The sequence below is a fragment of the Natrix helvetica genome, assembly GCF_964273705.1.
Source record: "Natrix helvetica genome assembly, chromosome: 1".
Classification (NCBI taxonomy): domain Eukaryota; kingdom Metazoa; phylum Chordata; class Lepidosauria; order Squamata; family Natricidae; genus Natrix; species Natrix helvetica.
In genome coordinates, this window is record NC_138548.1 from 127,815,464 (window position 1) to 127,838,456 (window position 22,993).

The 22,993-nt window shown below is 40.4% G+C and overlaps 2 long non-coding RNA genes across 2 annotated transcripts in view; both read right to left on the minus strand.

Moving 5' to 3' along the window:
- Positions 1-1,124: 1,124 nt before the first annotated feature.
- LOC309383444 overlaps positions 1,125-22,993 on the minus strand; it is a 49,624-nt gene continuing 27,755 nt past the window's right edge. Inside the window, exon 4 of the long non-coding RNA XR_014173840.1 lies at positions 1,125-1,139. This is a non-coding gene — a long non-coding RNA (uncharacterized lncRNA). The remainder of the gene's footprint in view (positions 1,140-22,993) is intronic.
- LOC309385168 lies at positions 8,574-13,277 on the minus strand. The gene is made up of 4 exons (XR_014174165.1): positions 13,167-13,277; positions 12,461-12,533; positions 10,030-10,134; positions 8,574-8,841 (listed from the first exon to the last, which is right to left on the minus strand). It is a non-coding gene; the product is annotated as an uncharacterized lncRNA (long non-coding RNA).

Genomic DNA, 22,993 nt, shown 5'->3' on the forward strand with positions numbered 1-22,993 from the left:
ACTCAGAGGGGAGGGAGGGCAAGATGTTCCAAAGGGAAGGGCTGGCAGAGAAAGCCCTTCTCCTGGACCCCACCAGCCAGAACCCTCTGGCTGATGGGGCCCAGAGCACATCTCCTCCGCCAGCACAGGTTGGGTGTGCCAATCCCAGTGGGATGAGGTGGTCTTTCAAGTAGCCTGGATCCTGGACCAATGCCATGAAGGGGTTTAAAGATGATTACCAACCCCTTGAATTATATCTGGAATCAAACCAGTAGCCTGGGCAGCTCGCAAAGCAGTGGTGTTACATGGACCACTCTTTGGGCCCCAAGAACTGCCTGCCCTGCTGCACTCTGGGCTACCTGTCACTTTCAAATATTTTTCAAGGGCAGCCCCATGTAGAGTGTGTTGCAATAGTCCGGCCGCGAGATGAATAGGGCTTGAAAGACCAAGTCCTGACCCAGGAGGGGCTGCAGCTGGTACACAACATGATATTGTGAAAAAGCTCTCCTAGCTGCAATTGCCATCTGTTCTTCAAGCAGGAGTCGCGAGTCCAGGAGACCCTCCAATTTGAGATCTGGATGTGTCTGAGGTATGCTAAGCAATCCAAAACTATAGATGTCAAAGTCCTGGATCTTGGAACATCGTGCACCCAAAGCCATTTGGTCTTGCCAGGGAGCAGTCAAAGCCTGTTGTCCTCCTTCCAGGCCTACACAGCCTCCAGGCATCATGAGAGGGCAGCAACAGCATCACATGGGCCACCAGAGGTGGAAATGTAGAGTTGGATATCATCATAATTTAGATACCTTAAATCATGGTTAACATATGATCTCACCCAGTAGCTTCATGTAGATGTTAAAATGGAATGGAGACAGTACTGAGCCCTGTTGCATGCCACACGATAGTGGCTGAAGGCTGAATCTCTCACCCCCTATTGATACGGATTGGGAGTAGCTTGGGAAAACGGAACTGAATCAGCACAAAACAATGCCACCCAGCAAAAAGCCCTCATAGCTTGCCAAAAAGGATACCATCAACAAGCATGACCAATGTCATTTTGGTCCAATAACCAAGCCTGAATCCTGATTGAAAGGAGTCCAGATAATCTGTTTTATTCAGGACCCTCTGAAGCTGCCAGGCAACCACATTTTTCACCACCTTACCTAAAAAGGGAAGATAGGAAACAGGATGACAATTGTCCAAGCAGGTGGGTTCAAGTGATGGCTATTTAAGGGGGGGGGGGTGAGCCAGGGCCTCTCTAAAAGGCCCCAGAAATTTTCCTCCTGTAGTGATCTGTTAATCACTGCTTGAATTAACCTGCCAGTCACTGTCTTGGAAACTTTCACCATCCAGGTGAAACAAGGATCTAACTGACAGGTGATGGACTTGGGACCTGGGAAAAAGATTTATCAATTCTACTAATATTTTTTTGCTTAGATTTTGTTATAAAGATGTAATCTCTCCTGGGTACTTATAAATTATATCAACAAATTTTTGTCTAGATTTATTATAAAGATGTTAGATAATTACAATAATAATAATGAAATGTTAATGGATAATGTTTAATGATTTTATATGTGTTGGTATTGGTGAAAACAATTGGATATAAGCCTGAGATTTACAGAAGTAGCTAATGAATGCCAGTATGTGGTTGTGTCTTTAAACATAAATGATTCTAGATAAAAGCACATTTAAACAATTATAGTTAAATGAGAATGATGGTACATTGATGGTAAACATAAAGATCTTTGATTTAAAATGTACAATTCAATATGAATGAAGTATAAAGAAGGATTGTGGTAGTAACGCACGAAATTTATTTGTAACCAAACGACATGCTTTCTGGAAGATGTAATGAAGAATGATCTTTTTTGTGTGTTTTTTGTTTAATTAAAACAATAAAAATAATTTCCCCCCCAACAAAAAAGAAATTCAATAAGATTTGAGAATTCAGATCTCTAGGAAAAATGGCAAATGAGTAGATGGCTCTTTGTAGTTTCACTCCAGAAAAGGAGAGAACTTTAGATTATTCAGAAATGCTTCAGACAATTGCTCCTTATAAGAGATCCACAAGACAGTGTCCTCTGTCTATGGGTGAAGAAGGAATAGCCACCTTGCTCAAACTGTTAGAATGTTGGGTTTGCATACTTCCTTTTGAAATCATATTTAAAAATTGTTTCTTAACTGCTTTTCAGATGTTTGGAACTTTGGGATCAACAAGTCTAAAAACATCAGCCGAGCCTCCTTCTAGTGAACTTTTAAATACAAGTTTAACAATTTTTTAAAAAAATTAATAAAAGGCAAAAAAGGATGATTAGAATTTTGATTTGGAAACTTATAAGAGGAGTAAAAATCCACCTGGATTTGAAATTAGAGATTGGAATTAATGGTAAGAATTCTTCCTGTGGGACAATGCTTTTGCTTTTAATTCTTTTGCTTTTCAAAGGATAGGATGGGATTTTGAAGATTGGGCAGTAGGGAGAAGTAGAAAAAATAAAGATTACAATTACATTTGTAACAATTTGACTTGTTTTTCCGAATGGAGTAAAATATTTCAACATGGAGCATGTTGAAGGATATTTTGGAACAACAGACCCAGAAGTTAATTTTAAGAGTTTCTACCGATATTTATAGAATGTAAGAGATGGGATATGGGAAAATGGGACCATCTATTGTGTTTTAAATAAAACTGATAACTTATTGAAATTGTTTATATTTGTTGAGAAGAGGGAAATCATTTTTTATACATTTCATTTCTTTTTCCTTACTATATTCATATTTTTATTTTTTTCTATTTTATTTTTTCCCTGCACTTTCATCTATTTATTCTTTTATTCTTTTTACTTTGTCATTGGTAGTATAAATATTAATTTAAACTACTATTAGAAAATTAATATATGAAACTTCCTCATTAAGAAATTAAGATTTTTTTAAAAAGTATATTTTCTTATGAAATATTGTCATTGAAAATATAAATTTTGATATAATTACTATTAGCTTATTATTGGGAAGAAAAGCCGAGTAGTGGGCAGAATTGGCCACTGATGGCCATTTTGCCCCAAGTACCACCAAATCTCCCTTTGATCTCAAACATGCTTCTGCTAGCTTCTGTATGTAGGACCTCCAATCTAGGACCTCTCTTTAAGAGGAAGGGACTGAGTCTGTGAAAGAGGAACGGTCAGTGTTGAGTGACCATGACTGATAACTTACCTTGTGACCAAAGCATTACAGCAAGAACACACAAGATTATTTTCCTCATTGTTTTTCTGGAAACGGATTGCCTGCAATCAAGAGTTGGGAATCTGGGTCACTAGCTGTTCAGAGTATCTTTTCTTTTGATTTTCACACAAGATTCTGTGTCCCGTGAGCCTGGAAGACCCACCTAAGTACATAATACTATTTAATATTCTGAGATAGTCAGTATGTTAAGATCAATTAAAATGTGTATCCTAGCAATAGTATTATCTTAAGTGTGCTTTAAACTCTTGGTGACATTATGTTTTAAGATTGCTCTTACATTTATAACGGGAAATGCTCTTCATAAATGATCCTGTTTTTTACATATTAAAGGTAGGAAAGACTCCAGCCTAGCCAGTGTTAATAGATGCTGGAACGTGTGAAGTGCTATCATCTGGAAACACTGCAACTACCCTGCCTAATTCTTGCTATAGTATTTTTCTCTAATATATTCAGGCTAAGGAAAATGAAATAATTCAAAATAATAATCATAATAGTCATAATGCAGAAATAACATAAAAACCTTGTTTTCTTTGGCTTACTAAGCTTGCATTTCTTCCTCTAACTTAGAATATAAGGCCCACTCTCAATAAAAATTTTCTTCCATATAATTATGGTATGAATAACGAATTAAATCTATGCCCGAGAAAAGCTGAATCTTACCTTTGGTGCAGCTGTGATAAAACCGAACTATGGTTTGCTAATCCTCTGTACAGCTGCAAATATACTTGTGCTTTCTTACTTTCTCCTTTTTTAAAGCGGGGAGGGGAATACCACCACTTATTCTGCAGTAATACTGTTGTAGGAGTGGTAATATAAATAGAAAACCATTTCTTATTTAGGTAAATAACTTTGTATGGTTCACAATCAGTGACGTGCGGTGAGGTTTATGGCTTGTGAGGCTGGTGACATCATCAAACCACGTGGTTGCTCCGATCGCACGGGTGCAGCCCGACAGGAGAAGTTTCTCTTCTCAGAAATGTCAGAAAGGGACAGGCAGGCTGCCACAGCTCCACTGAGAAGACATTTCTGAGAAGAGAAACTTCTCCTTTCTCCTCCCGCCCCCACTCCCTTCTAGCACTGATGATGTTACCTAGGCATTTTTTGCATCGGACGAGCCCGGGATCCTTGCAAGGGGAATGGGATCACATATGCAAGAGGCTCCTCAGCGCCAGCCTCAGATCAGCATGAACCACGGTCCCTTTCCCCTGCACACGTGGTCCCATTCCCCTCCTTCTTGAGCCAACATGAAGGGGATTGCGGCTGCGCTGATCTGAGGCTGGCGCTGAGGAGCCTCCTGCACACGTGGTCCCATTCCCCTTGCAAGGATGCCGGGCTCGTCTGATGCAAAAAATGGTGAGATTGGCACACTTGGGGCTGCTGCTGCGATGTCCAGGGAGGCAAAACCAAGCCGTGCGCCTCTCTCAGCCACTTTCGCAGCTTCCCGGAGTATTTTTTATTTTTATTTTCATGATGAGAACAGTGAGGCTCTGCCTCCCCTGCCTCCCCTGACTGCACGTCATTGAATTCACAATGTAAAGTTTTGGACTTGCAAAACACATCCATGCTGCAGCCAAGTGGCTTTGTTTATTGATGGAGCTCGGCTCATAAGGTGTGAAAGCAGATTCTTGAAGATTGGGCAGTAGGGAGAACAAAGTAAAGATTACAATTAAAGAGAATAATGCTTAAATTTGATTTGCTTTTTCAGAATGGAGTAAAATATTTTAACATTGAACATGTTGAAGGATATTTTGGAACAACTGACCCAGAAGTTAATTTTAAGAGTTTCTACCTAAATAGATAGAATGTGTGAGTTGGGTTATGGGAAGATGGAGTCATCTGTTGCGTTTAATAATAATAATAATAATAAATTTGGATTTATTAGCCGCTCCCTTTCCAAGTAGGACTCGGGGCGGCGTACAATGGAGCATAAAACATAAAAAATATATAACAACACCAAACGTACATACATACACAACATACCTACATACATACACGGAGGAGGAAACAGGTTACATCAATAGACAGTTAAAAATCAACTTTAAAATACCCCAATTGTAAAAACCCAATAAAAATTAATATTTAAGGACAATTTAAAAACAGTTTGGAGGAATGGGAAAATTACGATTGCGATTGAGCCAGGCCGGATAATTGAAAGAGGTGGGTCTTCAGCTGTACACGGAAGGAGCGGAGATCGGAAGTAATCCTGATGTCACGGGGGAGGTCATTCCACAGGGCTGGGCCCATCACAGAGAAGGCTCTGCTCCTGGGTGTCGCCCCCCGACACTGTTTGGCGGACGGCACCCGGAGAAGTCCCTCTCTGTGTGCGCGAATTGGTCGTAGGGATGTGTGGGGCAGGATGCGATCCTGCATATAACTAGGCCCTGTGCCATGGAGCGCTTTAAAGATCATAATCAAAACCTTGAAACGCACTCGGTAGACCACAGGCAGCCAGTGCAGCTCGCGCAGGAGAGGTGTTACAGGGGAGTATCTAGTCCTCCCCATAATCACCCGCGCGGCCGCGTTCTGGACCAACTGTAGTCTCCGAGTGCATCTCAAGGGAAGCCCCATGTAGAGAGCATTGCAGTAATCCAGGCGAGACGTCACTAGCGCATGGGTGACTGTGCGTAGGGCATCCCGGTCCAATAAGGGGCGCAATTGGCGCATCAGGCGAACCTGATGGAACGCCCCCCTTGCCACGGCTGTTACATGGTTATCCATGGACAGCCGGGCATCCAGGAGGACGCCCAAATTGCGCACCTGTTCCATGGGGGCTAGTTGGACGCCCCCGATGGCCAGAGATGGAAGCACCTGGTTGAACCGGGAGGCCGGAAGCCACAGCCACTCCGTCTTGGAAGGGTTGAGTTTTAGTCGGTTGCCATCCATCCAGACCCGTACGGCCTCCAGACACCGGGACATCATTTCGACGGCCGCATTGGGGTGGTTCGGAGTGGAAATGTATAGCTGAGTATCATCAGCATACAGATGATATCCCACTCCAAAACCACGGATGATCTCGCCCAGCGGTTTCATATATGTGTTGAACAGGAGAGGCGAGAGCACCGATCCCTGTGGCACTCCACATGTGAGTGGCCTCCGGGTCGAACTCTGCTCCCCTGTCAACACACGTTGCGTCCGACCAGAGAGGTAGGAGCCAAACCACCGTAAAACGGTGCCCCTGACTCCCAGCCCCTCTAGCCGGTGCAACAGGATACCATGGTCGATGGTATCGAACGCCGCCGAGAGATCTAATAGGACCAGGATAGAGGAACAACCCCTATCTCTGGCCCTCCAGAGATCATCAACCAATGCGACCAAGGCCGTCTCCGTGCTGTGCCCGGGTCGGAAGCCGGACTGGCGCGGGTCTAGATAATCATTTTCCTCCAGGTGACGTGGGAACTGCTGTGCTACCACACTCTCTACAACCTTCGCTAAAAAAGGAAGGTTGGAGACTGGACGATAATTGACTAGGTCCGTTGGGTCCAGGGAAGGCTTCTTGAGCAGGGGCCTCACCACCGCCTCTTTCAAGGCGGCCGGTAGGGACCCCTCACCCAACGAGGCGTTCACCAGGCCCAGGAGCCAGTCGCGTGTAACCTCCCAGGATGCCAGTACAAGCCAGGAGGGACACGGGTCCAATAAACATGTGGTGGGTCGCAGACGTCCACGCAACCTGTCCAAATCCTCGATGGCAACCGAGTCAAACTCCTCCCAAAGCGGTCCCTCAAGACTCGCAACGGGCGTCTCTACTGAACCACTGAAAGGGGTCCATCCCATCCGGATTTGAGCGACTTTGTCCTGTAGATAATTCCCAAACTCCTCTGCTCTGCCCTGTAGTGGGGCTTCCCGTGGTCTCTCAAACAAGAGGGAACGGGTCACCCGAAACAGGGCGGCAGGGCGGTTATCTGCAGACGCAATAAGAGCGGCGCAATGTTGACGTTTGGCCGCTCTTAATGCCACAAGGTACGTCTTCAAATAGGCTCGTGCCTGTGCTCGGTCAAATTCGGAGCGGGAGGATCTCCAACGACTCTCTAGGCATCTCTTGTGGCGTTTCATCACCCTTAGCTCCTCGGTAAACCAAGGTGCCAGGGTGGTTCGTCGCCGCAGGAGAGGCCGCAAAGGCGCCACCCGGTCTAGGGCCCCGGCAGTCGCACTATTCCATGCGACTACCAGGTCCTCCACTCGGGGGCGGGTCAGGTCCACAGGAGGTGGCCCAAGTTCCGTCTGGAACCTATCCGGTTCCATCAGGCGCTTGGGGCGGAACCATCTAATACCTTCCAGTTCCGCCTCCTCGCGGCGGGGGGTAGCACCAGGGAAGTCCAGCCGGAGAAGTGAGTGATCCGACCATGACAGGGGAATAGTGTCTAGATCCCCTATTCCCAGATCACTCGTCCACTGGCCAGAGACAAAAACAAGGTCCAGGGTGTGGCCTCCCTTGTGAGTAGGGCCCTGAATTAACTGGGTCAGGTCCATGGCTGTCATGGAAGCCATGAACTCCCGAACCCCCTCAGACGCTTCTCCCATCGACGGCAGATTAAAATCCCCCATCACTAAAAGTTTGGGGGTCTCAACCGCCACCGATGAGATCAGCTCAAGGAGTTCGGGCATTTAAATAAAACTGATAAGTTATTAAAATTGTTTATATTTATTGAGTAGAGGGAAGCCATTTCTTTATATATATCTTTTCTTTTGCCTTACTATATTCATATTTTTATTTGTTTCTATTTTCTTTTTTCCTGCACTTTCATCTTTTATTTATCCTTTTATTTTTTCGCTTTGTATGTTCTTTTATCATTGATAGTATAGATTTTAATTAAAATTTCTATTAGATAATTCAGTATGAAGCTTCCTCTTTAAGAATCTAACAATTTTAAAAATACATTTTCTTCTGCCATGTTAATATTGAAAGTATAAATTTTGATAAAATTGAAATTAGAGATTTAAGATACGAAGTTTCTCTTTAGGTATTTAACAATTTAAAAAGACAATTTATATTTTCTTCTGTTACACTTTCTTCTGAATATGTTACATGTCACACAATATTTACATAAGGGCCAGGGAGGCAGTTTATACGTACACACAAGTGTATGTGCCAGATATGCTGATGAGGATTGGGGGAAAACACAGATTGGAATCAGAATTCTACATTTACAAATTTCCTGCCTAGCAGATTAAAAATTACACAGTTGTTATTGCTGATATCTTTTAAGCAATTTTTGATAACTGGCAAAGTTTTGTGATGTTCAGGAATATTATGTACATTTGTGTTAGCTTTTGTGCAACATTATCAGTAGCTAAGGAAACTCCAAAAGCACTGATTTGGTGTATACAAAACATAGATAAAAACAAGCCCTTTTTCACAATTCATAATGAAAGATTACATGCTTTATTTATTTTCCCATTCATATAGGACGGATTGAGAATATTACTGGGCAGCAATTCCCAAATCACTCTTCAATTTCAGACAAATCATATCCAGTGAAATCAGTTGAAGCCAATGATGTTATTGAGAAGGTCTCCTGTTGCACCTGTCAGTGTCACAACAAGTGGCAGTAACTCTTGATATTTTATTATATGCTTCACAAATAGCCAGAGTGCCACAGCTGCGGCCATAGGATGTCATCGCGATTCCTACAGAAAAAAAAGGCCTTCTGGTTACTTATGGAAAAAATAAATTTAATTTTTCACTTCACCAACATTGTCATTTGTTTACAATGGAAGCTCCTAGATAGATCACCCTTCCTTCATTTTGGAGGCTGGCATGCGCACATCCACATTATTCAAAATTCTTGTTTCTTTCATGTGAAAAATGTGTTTCACATGAACAGCAAGACTGAGACTTGGACAAGGTGGTGAGATCTCAAAATGACTTACCTGCTCCCGTGAAAACAACCCCTATATGAAAAAAATCAGCAGGCTGTCTGGAAATGCATTGGCAATCCCACTATTAAGCCTTTTGCTTGCACCATCATCAAAGTCTTGTAGAGGAGACTGAACCTGAGGTAATAAGTAACATTGCATAAACTGTGGATAAAGTATTGTTCCTTGTTGTTCTTCTTGAGCAATACTTAGGGCAACACTTGCCTTTGTTCCAGGGTCCAGATGAATCTAGTCAGTTCTGTTTGTTTGGATACCTGAGACACTAATGCAAATTTTGATGGGCAGTGGAAATTGAGTGTTCTAGAGTTCTTTCGGTCCTGAATGGTGCATCCTGGGCCACACGATCCCTGGACTTATTGCCACAATGGCTGGTTCAGTAACAATAACAACAATCTATTGCCTAGGTTCAAAGAGAAGTAGAAATAAAACCCACCCCAGGACTCCTGGGCCTCTTGAGGTGAAGGCTATGGCCCTTACACAGATAGAGCTAGTAAAGATCAGGACTTAGAAAGCAATATTCCGTGCAAACACTTCCAGGAGAAGATTCAATCATCATATTGTTGGGGGAAAAAACATTTTATTTTTATTTGGGGAATCAGTTAACATACTGAGTTCACTTCAGATTCAAGCCAAGGGTCATTATGTTCCATGTTTGACGCTCATTTATTTGACTCATCCATCTGTGGGACCTTCCAGAAGGTGATTCTGTGTATTCCTCCCATCCATTACTGAATAAGGCTGCCTTTGAAAGAGGCACTTAGCAACTCAAATGGAAAATAGCATCTTTCATAGAGCTGCATCTTTTCTAAAGTTTGTGCAATTTGGAGACTTGGAATTTTCTCCCAACTGATTCCATCCAGTAATGATTCTCCATGGCATTTTCAAAGCCCAAAATAATTAAGGAACTAAATATAATTTTTTTTACACTATTATACTTACCACTTATACCTATCATGGTCATACATTGATCTTGACCAGCAGGGCAGGTTTTGATAACACACCTTTCTTCATTGAGACAATGATAACATTCCAGAGTATCCACAGCTGAAAGAGAGGAGGCAAAATAGCAACACAGTTTCTAATTTTCAGCCAATTGTATTTGCGAGTCAAAATGTTTAAAATTATTTGCATCAAAGATTTTGGTAATTTCAAAAACTCCATTTCAAATTTGGTAAGATTTTAGAATTCAGACCTGGGTGAGTGGGGTATAGCAAACTGAAGAAAGCTCTGCTAAAATTGGAATTGCTGACTAGGGCAGAATGAAAAGCCACACAGACAGTTCTTTGTAATTCCACTCCAGAAATACAAAGGACTTGAGATTGCCCACAAGGACTCCAGACAGTTCCTACTTACAAGAGACCCATAAGACAGTGTTCTCTCTTGTTGTGACTGAACCAAGCAAGCATAAGGTGTCAATCAACACCAACCGGATGCCTGGATTGGCTGATTCATGTAGGCGTCACCAAGGGGAGCTAACGTTATTCTGATTGGTTGCTGGTTTGACAGCTCCTATATAAATAGCTGTCAAACCAGAGTTCACTGTTCTGTTCATGTTATGCATAGATTGAGTCTTAATAAAGCTGTTACTTTACCGGATCACCTCAGCATCTTAATTAACAGTTAAGTACATAATATCTCTGGCATGTTTATTGCTATGGGAGAAGAGGGGATAGCCATCTTGCTCAAACTGTTAGAACATTGCATTTGTATACTTCCTTTTCAATTCATATTAAAAAATAGTTTATTAACTGCTTTTCAGCTGTTTGGAACTTTGGGATCAACAAGTCTAAGAACACCAGCTGAGTCCCCTACCCCTAGTGAAAGAACTGTAAAATACAAGATTAAGATTTTTAAAAACAACAACAATAAAAGGATTATTACAATTTTGATTTGGATACTTATAAATGGAATAAAGGTCCATATTGATTTGAAATAAGAGTTTGGAATTAATTGTAAGAATTCTTCCTGTGGGACAATGCTTTTGCTTTTAATTCTTCTGATTTTTAAAAGATAGGACTTTGAAACTTGGACAGTAGGAAGAAGTAGAACAAAGTAAAGATTACAATTAAAGAGAAGAATGCTTAAATTTGATTTGCTTTTTCAGAATGGAGTAAAATATTTTAACATTGAACATGTTGAAGGATATTTTGGAACAACGGACCCAGATGTTAATTTTAAGAGTTTCTACCTAAATAGATAGAATGTATGAGGTGGGATATGTAAAGATATGGTCATCTGTTGTGTTTTAAATAAAACTGATGTTATTAAAATTCTTTATATTTGTTGAGAAGAGGGAAGTCATTTTTATATATTTCTTTTCTTTTGCCTTACAATATTCTTATTTTATTTTTTCTCTTTTATTTTTTCCTGCACTTTATTTATTTATTCCTTTTTTTACTTTGTGTGTTATTTTATAATTGATAGTATACATTTTAATTAAAATCTCAATTAGATAATTCAAATATGAAGCTTCCTCTTTAAGAATCTAACAATTTTAAAAATAGATTTTCTTCAGAAGTTATATTATTATTGAAAGTATAAATTTTGATAAAATTGCTATTAGAGATTTATGATATGAAGCTTCTCTTTAGGAATTTAACAATTTAAAAAAATAATTTATATATTTTTTCTGTTGTACATTCTTCTGACTACGTTACATGTCATGGAATATTTACATAGGGTGCCAGGAAGGCAATTTATACCATACAAATGTATGTGCCAAATATGCTGATGAGGAGAGGGGGAAATACAGATTGGAATCAGAATTCTACATTCACAACTTTCCTGCCTAGCAGATTAAAAATCACATTGTTGTTATTTCTGAGATTTTTTAAGAAATGGAGAAGGCATTCTAGACAGATGTCCATGACAGGTACTAGGTGGAGCCTAAAGCACATTGTAGTGGGAAGCAGTGGAGAAAAACATTAAAAGTAAGAGATACGGAAACTGTCATATTTAAATGATATGCTTTGAGTTCTTTGACATTCCTTGATGATGAAAGTTTAAAAAGTCAAGTCCATATTGCTTTAGGCAAGGCAGGAAAAAGATCTTTGACTTTGCTCCATTGTACACACACAACACTTTAACAACAGGTTCTCACAACTGCAGTGAAGCACCTGAATCAAATGAGGAAAAGGAGGAGAGAGTACGCTAACTTATTATTGGGAATAATAGCCTAGAAGTGGGCAGAATTGGACATTGTTGGCCATTGTGCCCCAAGTACCATCAAATCTCCCTTTGATCAGAAACATGCTTCTGCTACCTTCTGCATGTAGGACCTCCAATCTAGGTCCTCTCGGTTTGAAGAGGAAGGGACTGGGTCTGTGAAAGAGGAACGATCAGTGTTGAGTGACCATGACTGATAACTTACCTTGTGACCAAAGCATTACAGCAAGAACACACAAGATTATTTTCCTCATTGTTTTTGTTTGGAAACAGATTGCCTACAATCAAGAGTTGGAAATCGGGATCATTAGCTATTCAGAGTATCATTTTTTTTAAAAAATTCACAAAATATTCTGTGTTCAATGAATCTGGAAGATCCACCTAAGTGCATAACACTATTTAATATTTGGAGATATTCAATATTTTAAGATCAATTAAAATGTATATCCTAGCAATGCCATTATCTTAACTGTACTTTAAACGCTTCGTGACATTATGTTTTACGAATTCGCTATATTTATAATGGGAAATGTTCCTCATAAAAAGATCCTGATTTTTATATAGAAAAGGTAGCAAAATGTAAACCTCCAGCCTAGCCAATGTTAATAGATGCTGGAACGTGTGATCCCCTGTCATCTAGAAACAGTGCAACAGCCCTCCTTAGTTCTTGCTATAGTAATTTTCACTAATATATTCAGGCTAAGGAATATGAAATAATTCAAAATAATACCTACATAATTATAACACAGCAATAAAATTAAACCTTGTTTTCTTTGGCATAGTAAGCTTGCATTTCTTCCTCTAATTTAGAACATGAGGTCCCCTCTCTGTAAGAATTTTCTTCTATATATTTATCGTATAAATAAGCACATAACGAATTAAACCTACGCCCAAGAGAAGCTGATTCTTACCTTTGGTGCAGCTGAGGTAAAAACCGAGCTATGGCTAGCTAACCCTTTGTACAGTTGCATATATATATATGCATCGATTCTATTGCAGGAGTGGTAATAGAAAGAGAAAACAATTCAACGGGTAAATAACTTTGTACAGATCACAATGTAAAGTTTGCACTTGCAAAGTTTTGTTTATTTATGGGTCTCAGCTCATAAGATATCAAATATTTTCTTATAGCTGATTCTTTGCCAGTTCCTAATTCCTTAAAATGAAAATATTTCCTGAAGTATTCTAAATATTTGATATCCTGTTAATTATATAAGCTATGGCCATTTCCTCTTTAGATTGAATTTATGTGCAAACACATAAGCTATGCTTTATGTAACTGGAATTTATTCAATAAGCTGTAACTGGAGGGCTGTCATTGTTTCAAATCCCTCGTCCTGGTTAAACAAAGATTAGCAGTGAGGTGATTCAAGAATCACAGCTTTCAGTCAGACACAGATCTGGATATGGGGACATTGTTATTGGGGGTCGGGGAATAAAATGAAGGAGCATGTGGTTCAATTAACCCTATAAAGAGCCTAATGGGTCTTCTAATACTATCTACAGTTTAGGGTCTCAATGATTTGGAAGAGGTCCATGGCCACCTGTCCTCTGAATATTTAAATCTTTCTAAACTCAATTCATTTGTTTATTTGTGTATTTGTTTATTCATTTGTACAATGTATTGGTCACCCAACATACCATGGATAACTCTGAGCGTTTTACAATATTAAAAGATAAAACTATGCAAAACCTAGATGATATAAATAAAATACTAGGATCCAATTATTCAACCCTAACTAAAAGATGAGGAGGGGTAGAGAGAGTAGGATGAGAAGTGAGGAGGTTTTATCTGTTATTAATCTATCAACCAGCCCAAATTTGAAAACCCTCCATTGGAGCTCCAAGCCAACTGGCAGAGACAAGTCTTTAAGCTTTTGCGGAAGGTCAGGAGGGTTGGAGGCAACCCCACTCAGAGGGGAGGGAGGGCAAGATGTTCCAAAGGGAAGGCTCAGCCTGTCCTGGCAGAGAAAGCCCTTCTCCTGGACCCCACCAGCCAGAATCCTCTGGCTGATGGGGCCCACAGCACATCTCCTCTGCCAGCACAGGTTGGGTGTTCCAATCCCAGGGGGATGAGGTGGTCTTTCAAGTAGCCTGGATGCTGGACCAATGCCATGAAGGGCTTTAAAGATGATTACCAGCCCCTTGAATTATATCTGGAAGCAAACCAGTAGCCTGGTCAGCTCGCAAAGCAGTGGTGTTACATGGACCACTCTTTGGGCCCCAAGAACTGCCTGCCCTGCTGCACTCTGGGCTACCTGTAACTTTCAAATATTTTTCAAGGGCAGCCCCATGTAGAGTATGTTGCAATAGTCCGGCCGCGTGATGAATAGGGCTTGAAAGACCAAGTCCTGACCCAGGAGGGGCTGCAACTGGTACACAACATGACATTGTGCAAAAGCTCTACTTGCTGCAATTGCCATCTGTTCTGCAAGCAGGAGTCACGAGTCCAGGAGACCCTCCAATTTGAGATCTGGATGTGTCTGGGGTAATGCATAGCAATCCAAAACTATAGATGTCAAAGTCCTGGATTTTGGAACACCGTGCACCCAACGCCATTTGGTCTTGCCAGGGATCAGTCAAAGCCTGTTGTCCTCCTTCCAGGCCTACACAGCCTCCAGGCATCATGACAGGACAGCAACAGCATCACATGGGTCACCAGAGGTGGAAATGTAGAGTTGGATATTATCATAATTTAGATACTTTAAATCATGGTTACTTATGATCTCACCCAGTGACTTCATGTAGATGTTAAAATGGAATGGAGACAGTAATGAGCCCTGCTGCATGCCACAAGATAGTGGCTGAAGGCTGAATCTCTCACCCCCTATTGACACGGATTGGGAGTAGCCTGGGAAAACGGAACTGAATCAACACAAAACAATGCCACCCAGCCACAGCTGTCATAGCCAGCCAAAAATGATACCATGGCCAATGGTACTGAAGGCCACTGCCAAAGAGTGAAAGAGAGGAAGGATGGTTGCATTACCCCAATCCCACTTTCACTAGAGATCATCAACAAGCATGACCAATGTCATTTTGACATCCTCTCCAAAAGGCCCCAGAAATTTTCCCTCCTGTAGTGATGTGTTAATCACTGCTTGAATTAACCTGCCAGTCACTGTCTTGAAAGCTTTCACCTTCCAAGTGGGACTAGGATCTAACTGACAGGAGGTGGTGCTGACAGCATCAAGGACCTTGTCCACTTTCTCAGGTTCAACAGTGTCAAACCGTTCCCGAATAACTGGGCAAGACTACTCCTCAGGCATCTTGCATGAACTTGCTCCACACACGGGAATGACTCCGGTTGACTTTATCTGTCAGAGGTTAAACAAATTCTTCTGATGATGGAGATATGATTATGCATATTGCTGTGAAATAGTGTTAAAACAATTCTTTTCCTTTTCATCTTGAGTTTTGATAACTGGCGTAGTGCTGTGATGTTCAGGCATATTATGTACACTTGTGTTAGCTTTTGTGCAACATGATCAGTACCTTAGGAAATTCCAAAAACACTGATTTGGTATAGACACAAGATAGATAAAAACAAATCTTTATTCACAGTTCACAATGAAAGATGACATGTTTTATTTATTTTCCCATTCATATAGGATGGATTGAGAATATTACTAGGCAGCACATTCCAAATCACTCTTCAATTTCAGACAAACCACATCCTGTGCAATCAATTGAAGCCAATGAAGTTGTGAAGAAGGTCTCCAGTTGAAAGTGAACACTAACGGTTGCATCTGTCAAAGCCACAACAAACGGCACTAATTCCTGATGGTAGCCATGAATACAGAAGTTGACAATCTTTTCGAGAGGCGCACCTCTTGCCATACATTGGTAGCACGAATCCTACAGGGGGGGGGGAGACCTTGTGGTTGCTTACAAGAAAATAAATGTAATTATTCACTTCACCAACATTGTCCTTCATTAACAATAGAAGCTCCTAGACAGATTGCCCTTCCTTCATTTTGAAGGCTGGGCCAGCCATGCGGCACATCCACATTATTCACAATTCTTGTTTCTTTCATGTGAAAAATGTTTTTCATGTGAATAGCAAGACTGAGACTGAGGCAAGGTAGTGAGATCTGAAAGTGACCTTGAAGGAATGAATAACATTGCAGGCAACCACATTTTTCACCACCTTATCTAAAAAGGGAAGATAGGAAACAGGATGGAAATTGTCCACGCAGGTGGGTTCAAGTGATGGCTATTTAAGGAGGGGGATGAGCCAGGGCCTCTCCAAAAGGCCCCAGAAATTTTCCCTCCTGTAGTGATGTGTTAATCACTGCTTGAATTAACCTGCCAGTCACTGTCTTGGGAGCTTTCACCATCCAAGTGGGACAAGGATCTAACTGACAGGTGAAAATATTTCCTGAAGTATTCTAAATATTTGATATCCTGTTAATCCTACAGAAAAAAAAGCCCTTGTGGTTGCTTATGGAAAAAATAAATTTAATTGTTCACTTTGCCAACATTGTCCTTGTTAACAATGGAAGCTCCTCGATACATTATCCTTTCTTCATTTTGGAAGCTGGGCCAGGCATGCAGCACATCCACATTATTCAAAATTCTTGTTTCTTTCATGTGAAAAACATGTTTCACATGAACAGCAAGACTGAGACTTGGGCAAGGTGGTGAGATTTGAAAGTAATCTTGAAGTACTGTATTTATTGGACTATAAGACGCACTTTGTTCCCTCAAAAAAGAGGCTTTTTTGCCTTCTGAAACCACGCCCCCTTCACCAAAATGCCCCGTTCTTTGCTCAATTCCCCCCCAGCCCCCAGGAACACTCTACAAGCTTCCAAAAGGCTATCCACTCCCTGTTTTAAACGAAACACGGACATGTTTGGCAAAAAATAGGCTGTTTTTTGCTCATTTTTGCCTCCCCCCTCAGGAGCACTCTGCAAGCACCCTAAAGGCTATTCATTTCGTTTTGGGGAGGTTTGCAGAGTCCATTTTTTTTAAAAAAATTGCCTCTTCAAAATCTTGGTGCGTCTTATACTCCGGTGCTTCTTATACTCCAAAAAACACGGTAATGAGTAACATTACACAAACTGTTGATAAAGAATTTGTCCTTTGTTGTTCTTCTTGAGCAATACTTAGGGCAACACTTTCATTTGTTCCAGGGTGCAGAAAAATCTAGCCAGTTCTGCTTTTTGGATACCTGAGACATTAATGCAAATTTTGATGGGCACTGGAAGCTAGTTATCCTATGGTTCTTTCCAGGGATGGGTTGCTGCCGGCGTTACTGACGATTCGCAACACATGCACGCTATTCAATGTAAATTGTTCTGTGCACATGCGCAGAACAATTTACAGTGAACTGCCCACACGCAGTTAGTAAAATCCAAAATGGCAGTGCTCAAGCGGCAGCGAACGAACCAGTTCAGGTGCAAGGCAAGCCTGGGTCGCTGCTGGTTCTGCCACCCAGGCCTGAATTCCACTACCGGTTTGGCCAACACGGGCCAAACCTGCAGCAACCCACCTCTGGTTCTTTCGATCCTGAAAGGTGCATCCTGGACCAAATGATCCCTGGACAATGGCTGTCTTAATAACAATGATAAAAACCTATTGCCTAGGGTCAGAGAGAAGTAGAAATAAAACCCACTCCAGGACTCGTAGAACCACTTCCAGGAGAAGGTTCAGTCATCATATTGTTGGGGGAAAAACATTTTCTTTTTAATTTGGGAATCGGTTAACATACCAAGTTCATTTCAGATTCAAGCCAAGGGTCATTATGTTCCATGTTTGAAGCTCATTTATTTGACTCATCCATCTGTGGGACCTTCCAGAAGGTGATTCTGTGTATTCCTCCCATCCATTACTGAATAAGGCTGCCTTTGAAAGAGGCACTTAGCAACTCAAATGGAAAATAGCATCCTTTATACAGCAGCATCTTTTCTAAAGTTTGTGCAATTTGGAGACTTGGAATTTTCTCCCAACTGATTCTATCCATTAATGATTCTCCATAGCATTTTTCAAAGCCCAAAATAATTAAGGAACTAAATATAATTTTTTCACATTAATATATTTACTAACTCCGTTAAAGATTATGGTCATACATTGATCTCGATTACCAGAGCAGGTAGTTGTGCTAAAACACCATCCTCCTTTGGGACAATAATAACATTCCAGAGTATCGACAGCTGAAAGAGAGGAGGCAAAACAGCAACTCAGTTTCTAATTTTTAGCTAATGGTATTTGCGAGTCAAAACGTTTAAAATTATTTGCATCAAAGATTTTGGTAATTTCAAAAACTCCATTTCAAATTTGGTAAGATTTTAGAATTCAGACCTGGGTGAGTGGGGTATAGCAAACTGAAGAAAGCTCTGCTAAAATTGGAATTGCTGACTAGGGCAGAATGAAAAGCCACACAGTAGACGGTTCTTTGTAATTCCACTCCAAAATAGAAAGGACTTGAGATTGCCCACAAGGACTCCAGACAGTTGCTGCTTACAAGAGACCCATAAGACAGTGTTCTCTCTGGCATGTTTATTGCTATGGGAGAAGAGGGGATAGCCATCTTGCTCAAACTGTTAGAACATTGCATTTGCATACTTCCTTTTCAATTCATATTAAAAAATAGTTTATTAACTGCTTTTCAGCTGTTTCGAACTTTGGGATCAACAAGTCTAAACACACCAGATGAGTCCCCTACCCCTAGTGAAAGAACTGTAAAATACAAGTTCAAGATGTTTTTTTTAAAAAAAAACAATAAAAGGATGATTACAATTTTGATTTGGAAACTTATAAATGGAATAAAGGTCCATATTGATTTGAAATAAGAGTTTGGAATTAATTATAAGAATTCTTCCTGTGGGACAATTCTTTTGCTTTTAATTCTTCTGATTTTTAAATGATAGGACTTTGAAACTTGGACAGTTGGAAGAAGTAGAACAAAGTTGTGAATGCCCCAACACTGGAAGTCTTTAAGAAGATGTTGGATAGCTGTTTGTCTGAAACGGTATAGGGTTTCCTCCCTAGGCAGGGGGTTGGACTAGAAGACCTCCAAGGTCCCTTCCAACTCTACTATTGTATTGTATTGTAAAGTAAAAGATTACAATTAAAGAGAAGAATGCTTAAATTTGATTTGCTTTTTCAGAATGGAGTAAAATATTTTAACATTGAACATGTTGAAGGATATTTTGGAACAACAGACCCAGAAGTTAATTTTAAGAATTTCTACCTAAATAGATAGAATGTATGAGGTGGGATATGGAAAGATGTGGTCATCTGTTTTGTTTTAAATAAAACTGATGGAATGGAGACAGTACTGAGCCCTGCTGCATGCCACAAGATATTGGCTGAAGGCTGAATCTCTCACTCCCTATTGACACGGATTGGGAGTAGTCTGGGAAAATGGAACTGAAGCAGCACAAAACAATGCCATCCAGCAAAAAGCCCTCATAGCCTGCCAAAAAGGATACCTTGGTCAATGGTACTGAAGGCCACTGCCAAAGAGTGAAAGAGAGGAAGGATGGTTGCATTACCCCAATCCCACTTTCACCAGAGGTCATTAACAAGCATGACCAATGTCATTTTGGTCCAATAACCAAGCCTGAATCCTGATTGAAAGGAGTCCAGATAATCTGTTTTATTCAGGACCCTCTGAAGCTGCCAGGCAGCCACATTTTTCACCACCTTACCTAAAAAGGGAAGGTAGGAAACAGGATGAAAATTGTCCAAGCAGGTGGGTTCAAGTGATGGCTATTTAAGGAGGGGGGTGAGCCAGGGCCTCTCCAAAAGGCCCCAGAAATTTCCCCTCCTGTAGTGATGTGTTCATCACTGCTTGAATTAACCTGCCAATCACTGTCTTGGAAGCTTTCACCATCCAAGTTGGACAAGGATCTAACTGACAGGAGGTGGTGCTGACAGCATCAAGGACCTTGTCCACTTTCTCAGGTTCAACAGCGTCAAACCGTTCCCAGATAACTGGGCAAGACTACTCCTCAGGCATCTTGCATGAACTTGCTCCACACACGGGAATGACTCTGGTTGACTTTATCTGTCAAAGGTTAAACAAATTCTTCTGCACAGCCTGGCTGAAGTTCATCACCTGAGCCGCCCTGTCCCAGGTGGGGCCAGATGATCTGGAACAGGGCCACAGTGTGACACTCTGAGGACACAATAGCAAGGAGAAATAAAACTATTTTTTTAATTGAAAAAGTTTTATACAAACAAATTTTCCCCCTTTTTACCCCCCCACCATATAATGTAAATCACATACAAATACTATGCCCCCTCCCCTCCCCCCAACTTAAAAAAAATTCTCATTCAAATATTGGACCAAATACTGTACCCTCTCCCCTCCCCCCGTCTTAAGGTAAATTACTCATTCAGATATTGTACCCCCTCACCTCCCAACAATCATAATATAAGTTTCTCTTAGAGTAGCAATAGCCCATTAATCCCATCTTCTAAGTTAATTAAATATATATAAATCATGATATAAATTTCTCTTAAAGTAACAATATTTCATTAATCCCATCTTCTAGGTTAATTATGCATATATATTACCCCACCCTCCACCCTAACCCTCCCCCACCTCCCACTCAAACCCACCCCCTTGACTTCCGCTATACACCACTCTAACAATTCCAAGCATCTCATGTATTATTTACTCTGATCATCTATCAGTCTAAACGTTCTTACCTAAAGGCTATATAGTACTTCCTAGTCTGGTATTTATTCTGTATGTAATCAATCCATTTTACCCATTCCTGTGTATAATTCTCCTGCTTCTGACCTTTTAGGAAAGCTGAAATTTTTGCCATTTCGGCGAACCCCACCACTTTCTGAATCCATTGATCAATAGTCGGTAAAAAATCTTTTTTCCAATGTTGCGCAATCAACAACCTAGCTGCTGTAACCATATACAAAACCAGTTTTGCTTCCCCTTTAGTAAAGTCCTTAGTTATACCTAGTAAAAACATTTGCGGAGTAAATTGTATTCTTTTCTTAAATACATTTTGCATAACCCACCATATTTTTATCCAAAAAGCTTTAACCTTATTGCAAGTCCACCATACATGAAAAAAAGTAGCATCTAGGCACCCGCATCTCCAACATTTTGGTTGAACATTTGGGTACATACATGATAATTTTTTTGGATCTAAATACCATCTGTAAAACATTTTATAAAAGTTCTCCCTTAAATTCTGTGACTGTGTAAATTTAACATTCTGAACCCATATTTTTTCCCACGTGTCCAACATAACCACTTCACCAAAATTCTGAGCCCATTTAATCATACAATCCTTAACTAATTCACTTTCTGAATTTCTTTCTAACAGTACATTATATATTCTTTTAACCTGTTTTGGGCCAGTCTCTTTTATCTGCTTAATCAGTTCCACTTCTTTATCCATAAAACCGACCCTACGATTTTCTTCCCATCTCTTCTGTAACTGTATATAATGTAACCAATTTAAAGTAATTCCTTCTTCCAACAGTTGTTCCAAAGTTTTTAACTTCCATTCGTCCCCATCAGCAATAAGCACGTCTTTATATTAACACCTCCCGAGTGACTTAGTATTCGTAATCCACATGGTGTCTGCAAGATCCAACCAAAGCAGTATTTTATAATCCCAATTGGGCCGGTGCTTCTTCCATATTCTCATCAAGGCACTTCGGAGAACATGATTGTTAAACACTTTATCCACACTATCTTCATAAAAAAGATATGCATGCCATCCCAGAACAAGATCATGGCCTTCTATATTCAACAGTTCCGTTTTTGTTCTCCCAAACCAATCTGCTACATGCGTTAATACCGCAGCTTCATAATACAATCGGAGGTTTGGGAGTCTAAGGCCACCTCTTTCACGAGTATCTTGCATAATCTTCATCTTTACTCTCGGTTTTTTCTCCTTCCAAACAAATTTATTTAATGTTGCTTGCCATTTTGACAAAGTTTTATCTGATTTAAGCACCGATATCATCTGGAATAAAAAAATTAATCTAGGTAGAATGTTCATTTTAAATGCTGAAATCCTTCCAAGCAAAGATAATTGTAACTTTTTCCACACTTGAAGATCTTTCTGCATCTTTTGCCACAACACTTCATAATTATTAAGGAAAAGTTTTGTATTTGATTCTGCGATTAGTATTCCTAAATATTTGACCTTGGAGACTATTTCAAAACCTGCTAAACTTGCAAGTCTCTTTCTTTGAATCTCTGTCATGTTTTTAACCATCATTTTCGTTTTGTTTTGATTTAGTCTAAACCCGGACACCATGCCAAATTCTGCAATAATATTTTTCATCTGGATTATTGAGTTCAAAGGATGTGAGAGGGTAACAACCAGATCATCGGCAAATGCTCTAGTTCTGTATTCCTTTTGCCTGATAGCTATGCCATCTAAGAATTTTGAGTCCTGAACTGCATTCAACAAGACTTCCAAGGTTAAAATAAATAACAATGGAGATAATGGGCAACCTTGTCTTGTACCTTTTTGTATCTCGAAAGTTGTTGACAAATTTCCATTAATAATAAGTTGTGCATTTTGTTGCTGATAAATTGCTCCAATCGCCTGCCGAAATCGTGGTCCTATATCCATCTTTTCCAAAGTCTTGGTTAGAAAATTCCAATTCACTCGATCGAAGGCCTTCTCTGCATCCAAGAAGACCAGCACTGCAGAGATCTGCTTATTCTTATCAAGATAGTCAATTAAATCTACGAGTTGCCTTACATTCTCCTTCATGTGTCTGCCTTCAATAAATCCTGCTT